Raw genomic sequence first — 9,472 nt, 5'->3', positions numbered from 1 at the left:
TCAGTCCCATTACCTGCACAAGGAGCCTTGTAGCATAGTGATTAAACTGCTGTACTGAAGCCAAAACTGTCCTCAGGACCCGGGGTTCAATCCCAGGTAGTCAACTCAAGGTTGACTCAGCCTTCCATCCTTCCAAGGTCAGTAAAATGAGTTCCCAGCTCACTTGGGGGGAGGGGCAATGTGTAGCCTGCATAATTAATTTGTAAACTGCCCAGAGAGTGCTTTAAGCACCATGGGGCAATGTATAAGCAGCATTCTTTTTTTTTTTTTTTCATTTAGTGGAGACAAGAGAGAGGGCCTTCTCTGTCACTGCTCCCAGACTGTGGAACTCCTTCCTATGGGAGGCCATGCTGGCCTCACCTTTGCACTCCTTCAGCAAACAGGTGAAGACCTTTCTCTTCAGGCAAGCTTTCTCTTATGATTGGCTGTCTGGGTTTTAAAATTGGGATGATTCGTGTTTTGTTGCTTTAATAATGCTTTTCTTTAACATACTATAGTGTGTATTTAGTTCTTTTAAAAATATTTGAATAATTTATTGTTTGTAATTTGTCTCTTTTAATGATGTAAGTCACCTTGAGTTCTTTTATGGAGAAAGGTGGTGTAAAAATATTATGAATGAATGAATGAATGAATGAATGAATGAATGAATGAATGAATGAAAGTTAAGGCAAAAAAAATATGTTTTAGCCAGTGATGAGGTTGGCAGAAGAAGAGGAGTAAATGGTATCCCCGCCTATCAAAATCAAGGTACTAGGTATACAAAACCAGATAATTAAGGCGTTTTGACAGGAAACAGAACAGCCCACTGCCATCATTCCTCCTTTCTGTCATTGAACAAAGACAATAACAAGATTAATGAATAAATATCAGTTTTCAGGACATGGTAAAATAGCTGCTTGAAATAACTGTCTTGCTCTGTCCAATGGCCAATCATTGTCTGATGCAACCTGCACTCACAAAAAACACACAGGAAGGAATGATGCTGCCACTCATAAGAATATGTTGAATCTTCAATAGCATAAGAGCCCAGTTAGATTAAACAAAAATCTATCTAGTTTCCCATCTATTTCTTACAGATGGGAGACTATGCCTCGCCCCCCTTGGCAGAGGAAGGCAAATGTGGAAAGACTGTATCACCCTGGCTTTTAAGGTTTTCTGGGGAGGCCCTTCTCTCAGTCCCGCCACCCTCACAGGATTTTTTTTGGTGAGGGAGCAAAAAAAGGGACTTTTCAGTGGCTGCTCCCAGGTTGGAAGTCAGGTTGGCCCCCTCACTCTTGTCCTTCTGTTGCCAGAAGAACCATCCTCTTTACGGAGACTTTTAATTGGCTTGGGCAAGTGGGGGCTGTATTGTGGAATGCTGTATTTAGGGGTTTCAGGAGTGTGTGTTTTAAAGTATTTTTAAATAGTGATTTTTAATATTGTTCTTTGAGGCCTATAGGATGAGAAATGAGGCATATAAATAAAATAAAATACCCCGAACCATTCCCTTCTCTTAGAGAACTGAGCTATGTGAGACGTACAGGCTGCCCCACACCTCCTAAATCACCCTGTGCCCCCTTGGTATTTGGGAGGATGCTGTTGTACTGATTCCACTGCCAACCCAATGGACTGAAGGGAAGGATCTCATATTTTACAGCAGGAAATAAAATATCTTGGGCCAGGCCCAGCCAGTCTGGTAGTTCCAGGAAACCTGCTAGATTGACACAAACAACAGCCCTCTCCTGGGTTGCTCCCAGGAATGGTGGATATCATCTCAGAACAAAACAACTCTCTCCTATCAAAGTACATTGGGCATTTCCCAACATTGGAAAGGAAATTGGACTATAACGCCCAGAGTAACTGCCCATGCTCACTCGAAAGTCCTTAGAAATGTAATCTATAAACTCAATTTTTCCAAATTCTGGTGAGAATGTCTGAAACACACACCGTTTCTGACATTTGATGACAAGTTCTTGTCATGAAAAAACTGCATCAACTTTGCATGTCTTCAGCTCTGTTGTGTTCGCAACAGAATATGAAATTTTGGCAAGAGGGAGATAATAACTACTGTGCTTCTACCGCAAAGATTTACTAATAGATTATGTCAGTGTTTTCTCTGTGTCCTCAGTGGGATATATTTTCCCTGGCAGATTTTACTTAAATTGCTCAAACTGGCTAGAATCCTGTTGAAAAGAACTGTGCATATAATAGCAACTGTGAAGTGGCTTACCCTTCTTTGTTTGCCATCCAGTACGTGGCCAAGCAAGTAACTTGGCATATGACTGCTTTCTCAACCCAAGGAAGAAGAGGAGCTTGGTAAACAGATATAAACAAAATTAGGCTCCCTTGCAGGATTGCCTGCTTATATTCAAAAGATTCAAGAGGATTCTGGCCTTTGGGCTAGACCTAGTATTCAGTCCCAACTAGAGTAGATCTGCTGAATTAATGGGACTTTCATAAGTGTTGATTTACTCATTATTATTTATTTATTTCTTCAATTTATATACTACCCCAGTAGTGCAATGCATTATTCTGGGCAGGTTAAGGCAAGATAAAACAAACAAGCATCAAGTTAAATAAAGCACACTTTTAAGAAGTACATTTATTCAGTGGATCTACTCTGGTTGGGATTTACTCCTTTGTTGTTGTTTATTTTATTGTTGTTTATTTTTTTATTCTCATTGAATGTTTCACCTTTGTTGGAATCTTTGAAATGGCTTCAAGACAAGATGGCACTCGATCTATATATAGAAGCTATAAACTGGGCTGACAATTAGCTGAATCTTAATTCTGTTTTGGTGATGGCACAGGATCCTCCATGGCACTTGAGGAGAGATCAATAACTTAAGGGGTGCAGGAGAGCTGTCACAACCACATAGCTCTGCCCTGTAACACCTTGTTGCTTTTTCCCACTCCAGAATACGGTGCCATGCTTCCCTAATTCAGAGCTGGGCAACGTATGGCCCACATTTGGCCCCGAGCAGGCCCATACTCCCCAATGGAGAAAAATAAACAGAGAAACTGAGAACAATAAATATTTTAACTTGAAAAGTTACTTTGTGCTTTTGCAGAATGTGAGGGTCATTTGGCCATGTTCTGGATTCCCTCCAAACTCCAAACCTAGTCACTAGCGGGTACAAAGGAGCTCCTACTGTTTTAAACCCCAGTTTGTAATAAAATATGGGGGGGGGGTGATAGCAGGAACAGGTGTGGCTCTCCAAGGTTGGGTACAAACAGCCCCTGGACCTATGGAGATCACTTGTCGTCGACCTAATAGTAAGGTTGACTGTGTCTCAAAATGTGGCCAGGAGAAAAATTCTGTGACAACGTTATCCACTCAGAACAAAGAAAAACCTATATTATAAGCACAAAGTATAACAAAACTCAGGAGTACAACACAAATTTAAAAGTAGCTTGAAAAGTCTATTGCCTGTTGGACAACAGACAATCCAGAATCTGTAAATTAATGCATTGAAAAATAACCACTGACGGCAAAAGATGATGAATCTATTTGCCACTATTATTGACTTAAATTACCAAATCAGATTATAGATGCCAAAACTGGATTTGAGTCAAGACACTGGAGTTAGTAACCCTGATACTGAAGAAAGACATCTGGTACAAGTGATGGGGATACTGGTTGTTGGGTTTTTTTTTTTAATTGGCTTCTTCAAAGAATGCCAACTTCTGTTTCTGTGTCCTTCCAAAACAATTCTTTGGTTTGACGACTCGTTGCTGACTCAGAAGCAAAACGGCCACCTAAGTTCAGGACAATCATTAAGTTCCTTGGTGGTCTGACACTTGGCTGGCCGACCGAGGCACTTGGCAGACACAAGACTGGGATTTAGGGTGGACACTGAGCTGCAAACAGCCTGGGGGACACTTGCATGCGTGTCCATCCTAGATGGGAAAGAACGGCATAATTGTTTTGTGCAGAACGTTAGAAAATATAAAATGATGGTGCAAAAAAATTGGAAGGAATGGTAAAACTCCACATTTTAGGAGGCTACTTGTCCACGAAGGGACGTGGTGGTGCTGCGGGCTAAACCGCAAAAGCCTGTGCTGCAGGGTTAGAAGACCAGCAGTCATAAGATCGAATCTACGTGACGGAGTGAGTGCCCGTTGCTTGTCCCAGCTCCCGCCAACCTAGCGGTTCGAAAGCATGCAAATGCAAGTTGATAAATAGGGACCACTTCAGTGGGAAGGTAACCGCGTTCCGTGTCTAAGTCGCACTGGCCATGTGACCACGGAAGATTGTCTTCGGACAAACGCTGGCTCTATGGCTTGGAAATGGGGATGAGCACCGCCCCCTAGAGTCGAACACGACTGGACAAAAATTGTCAAGGGGAACCTTTACCTTTACCTTACTTGTCCAAGATGGGAACGTTGTTTCCGCCCCAAATAATCTTGGTAGTAGCCAGCTAACTTTTTTTTTGTATTGAACCTAATGTGATGGAAAGTAACCATAACTCATGCTGGAAATAGGAATCTCTCTTTTGCCTGGGATCTAGTGTCTTGTTGGGAAAAAGGAAATCTTTGTAAAAGTTTCAGTTGCGGGTGTTCTATTCTGAACCGAGATTTGAACCAAAATGAATACAAGTCTGGGAAATAGTCTAAAAGTGAAAATAGTTTTTAAAAATAGTCTAGAAGTGCCATTTGTGCTAGTACTGAGGAAAATATTTCTTTTTCAGTTTTTCCTGTCTATGCTTGTTCAGTGTGGTGGGAAATAAGTTGTTTTCAAAAATGTCCAAAGCAGAAGAACATGGCGGAGGATTGGTCAAGTGTAAGGTTGGGACAGTGCTGGGTAAAGCTTTTAAAAAAACCACCTCTTTGAAGTCCAGCTGGGGCAGTGATCATTTCATTAAGGAAATGTGGAGATGGCCATTGCATAGCAATTGAGAAACCAAATCTCGTCTTCATGTTTAAGAGCCAAGAAGCAATGACTGAGGCATTGAATAACTAAGCTAACATTGTGGAACCAGTTGGCCACTGATGGGGTAGTCACCGCAAACAATGTCAGAAGCATGTGCAACATTTTTAAGTTCTATGGGACTATTTGTTTACTTAGAAATCTTTCAATGAACCTTAAAAACATGATTTCACAAAATGAGTCTCTTCTTATTCACAGTTATATAACTGAAAACAGAAGCAATGACAACAACAAAATGCTGCAATTTGTGCACTCAAGCCCTCATCAACAGCACCAATATAGACCAGACGTTGCTTGTAGCATTGCAAAGTTCAAGTGTCTTTTTGAATTCAAATTCAGGCAAATATCCAAGCTATCTTCCTCAACTGGGTTGGGTATACAGTATATGGAAGAATCAGCTCCAAATGCAATATATTCAAAACCCAGCCCCAAACCAAGTTGGCAACAGCCTTGAGCGGTAGATGAAAATGTAGGCATAGATCCAATAAGATGTTAGCAGAGCAGAAAACCGTTGTGCTGGATTTATCCCTTGCACAAACACCAGTGCAAGGCATATCACCCACCTGCAGCCTCTTGTGCTCTCATTTGCACAGCAGAATAATGCATTAGCTTGATTCTTGAGACAACATCCTAAATGCACACGAGGTTGTGCACAAGGGTGAGTAATCTCAGCAGGTGCAGAGTCTAATATTCTTTCTCCAACAGCTTGCACAGACAACCTACAATGATGATGATAACCCAATACTAAGTTGCAACTAGGTAAAGGTAATGATTCCCCTTGACATTTAGTCCATTCGTGTGTGACTCTAAGGGGCGGTGCTCATCCCCATTTCCAAGCTAGAGTAAACCTATTGCATTAGTGGGAATTTGGTGAGTCGGCTCCCCTGTAAATTCCAGAGCGTCAATGGGGCTTTGGGAGCAACATCCAGAAATTTCACACAGTATTATAAGCAGTTGCAGATCTCAGAGCTACAAAAAAAACACAATAATATTAGGAACAGCATACATACTGCACTGACATTTAAAAGATATATAGGTTTTTGGTTAAAAATCTGTATCTGTTATATTATACCAGTCAATGTTTTTTTATAATTTTGATTGACTGTGCCTGGTGTTTTTTTAACAACAACAACAATATGAAGACCTCCTTCCAAAAGCCTAGAAGTGGCTAGGCTTCAGTATTTTAAAAAATCTATAAAATGTTGGTGTTGAATAGGTAGTGGTGGGAGGGTGACCGGGTTCCTGCAACCTGTTTAGAAGATGAATCGCTGCTGCTGAGGCTTCCAGAAATGGACATTCACATTTTGTGTTTGTATGTGCTGGGGAAATCCAATGAGGGGGACATTTGGTGAAGCTGCTTCCTCACCCTCGCCCCCAATAAACACCTTTTGGGCCTTACACCTGGCCCGTCTCTCTGCTAGTACAATAGGTTTTGTGCTAGTACAATGACACATATGGATGTATTAGTGTTTTGCCATGAAGCATAGGGAGGCTGCTGTTAGAAACACATACAGCCTAAGTCCTTTTGGCCATGTAGAACAAGTTGCCATGTTGTTGTTGTTTTAATAATCTAGCCAGCGCACGTTTAATAGGCAGTGTGACGTACATCGAAGCAACCAACATGAATTTGACACAACTCCGGGAGGCAGTGGAAGACAGGAGGGCCTGGCGTGCTCTTGTCCATGGGGTCACAAAGAATCGGACATGACTAAATGACTAGATGACGTGAGGTACAACCAAATTCTGGATAAAACCCAGTACTAAGTCACAACTAGAGTAAACCTATTGCATTTGTGAGGATTTCGTGAGTCAATTCCTCTATAACTTCCTTTTGAGTCAATGGGCCTACTCTAGTTGTGAGTTACTTCTGGATTCAAGTGTCTCTGCTCTTTGACATTAACTCAGTGATGTAAAATGGTGCAATGTGCATGTGTGTGAGAGAGAAAGGCAGAGAATACAGTTTTTCCAAGGCAGTTATGTCAACAGCTAATTTCATCAGTTTCCCTACAGAGAATTATAGATTATAATTGTTTTTTTTCCAAGAGCCAATGCCAAGGTATGATAATTAGTGATTGCTTTGATAGAGCTAGTAATTAAGGGGAAACTTCTAAAAGACTAAAGGCAGATCTTGTCAATAACAGAGGATTCCTGCAGTGATGATGACTGTTACAACCAATATTCTCAAAATTAGCAAAGCAAACAGAAAGGGGATGGGGAGTGGTGGGAGAAACATCTATTGCTTACAAAATAAATAGAGAAGCAAAGAGTAAGGTTGACTGTCCTGTTTCCAAATCAAACTGGAAAACTTCGTAGGGCAGGAAAACCAAGATTATGTCACTTCAAATTCTTCAGCATTGGTGGATTTCCTCTACAACCATTCTTTATAAACACCTGGCTTGCTAAAAAGGGACAGGGCAAATTCAGAGCCTAAAAGATGAGAGACATATGAAATTAATTAATCTATAAAATGTGAGCATTATTTGGTATTTGAAGAAGCAACTCTTAAAATTTCTACCCAAGTTTCAATTACATATTTTCCCCTCTCATTCTTAAGTATTTTATGCTCATATGCTGTTTTATGATTATTGGAAATGGTCTGTATTGTGTTCATATTTTTAAAGTAAAAATAATTAAAAGTATTATTTTTTAAATTACACTTGGCTGGAATCCAATGTTCAGGCATAAAAATGACTGTGATTGTGTTTGAACTCAGCCATTCCCCAAAAAGGAACAAAGATATATGCCAGAAATGGCACCACGAAGGTCAGGACACTCATTCCCTTCCAGGACAATCATAAGAACATAAGAAATGCCCAACTGACCCAAACCAAATGTCCACCTAATACCCTATTTCCCCAAAAATAAGACCTAACGTAAAAATAAGCCCTAGTATGATTTTTCAGGATGCCCATAATATAAGCCCTACCCCAAGAATAAGACCCAGTTAAGTGAAACCCTGCCCTCCACCATTGTGCAGCAACCAGAAGAAGATAACGCGACTGTATTTGAATAAATGTAGATTGTTGTACATGAAAAAAATAAAAAATTCCTTGAAAATAAGTCCTAATGCGTTTTTGGAGCAAAATTAATATAAGACCCTGTCTTATTTTGGGGGAAACACGGCAGTATCCTAGTATCCTGTCTCCTACAATGAAATCCCTTGGAGAGTGCTATCATCACTGTGTCCTATTTGAAGCTCACAAATAGGATACGAAGACAGCTTCTCCTGCTGATGTCCCCCAGCAGGTATGCCATAGACGTAGCATAGAATTGTTGGAATTACTGACAACTGGTATCTTGATCCTTCATGTATTTCTTCTAATCCCTTTTTAGAGCCATTAAAGTTGGTGACCATCACTGCATCTTGTGGTAGTGAATGCCACTGTTTCTACTATGTTCTGTGATAAGAAGTACTTCCTTTCACCTGTTTTTAATCTCTGTCATTCAGGTTAACATTCCGATGCCTGGCTCCAGGAAATACAGTGGCTGTTGTTGGATTGTGACAAGGGTCACCTGCGATCAATCTCTCCTCTAACTCATCTTTTAAAAAGAATTGATTTGAATGGCAAAGGATAGTGTCCCCATTAAAACATCACATGACCCTGCTATCACAGGTACTCTTTAACATGGAGCCCGTTTAATTTATGTAGAACTCAAAAATAGGTGTAGAAGTTAAAAATGCATTACTTGTTTATTAGGTGAGTCCTAAAAAAGATTGGGGAGTTTGGTCCTTTGTTTTTCTGGTAGACCAACACAGCCTCTTTTGCTTTTTGTATACCTCTCAGTATTTTGTGGAGACAAAAATAAATCGTTTTGCCACATATGTGTTTATGTTCCTAAGAATGTTTTTGTTGCCTTTTCCTGCTCAAAAGACTTTGCATAATCCAATCTTCTTAGTGTGCTCTGTACCACTCTGAAGATCCTAAATGGAATTCACGCAATGCGATAGCCAAACAACTTTACCTCAGGGGCTAACACTGTATTTTCAGTCCCTTTCCAAGGAAAGTTTAAGAACCTTTGATGTCACCAGGAATATTTCTATACTATTTTAATTTTAACTGCTGTTTTGCAAGGAAAAGTATATTTATTTATTAGGCTGTGCAAGCAGGGCCAGCCTTATCATTAAGCAAACTGAGGTTTGGGGTACCATGAAAGAGTTATTTATATACCGTAGTCTTTGTTGTTGTTATCTTACTGTGAGGGATTGGTCAAGGTGGTTATAGGATTTTCTGCTTCTCATGGCAACAAAACAAGGCTAGTATTGAATAGCGTGCAGCTTCAGGGGAAGTACCATGTGCTAGTCTGCCTCAGGCAGCAAAATAGTTTGGGTCAGCCTTGTATTGGAAATCTCATCCAACATATCCGAATAGCATCAGCTGTATTTTGGAGAGGTAGTCTGACATTCAAGGCATGATGGTATCTTGGTTTGTCAACATTTATTTATTTATTTATTTATTTATTTATTTATTTATTTATTTATTTATTTATTTATTTATTTAAAATGTTTTCTCCTCCACCTTTCTCCTTAAATAGAATCCAAGGCAGCTTACATCATTAAAAAGA

The sequence above is a fragment of the Pogona vitticeps genome, chromosome 5 (genome assembly GCF_051106095.1).
Source record: "Pogona vitticeps strain Pit_001003342236 chromosome 5, PviZW2.1, whole genome shotgun sequence".
NCBI classification, from domain to species: domain Eukaryota; kingdom Metazoa; phylum Chordata; class Lepidosauria; order Squamata; family Agamidae; genus Pogona; species Pogona vitticeps.
Note: the sequence above shows the minus strand (reverse complement) of the source record.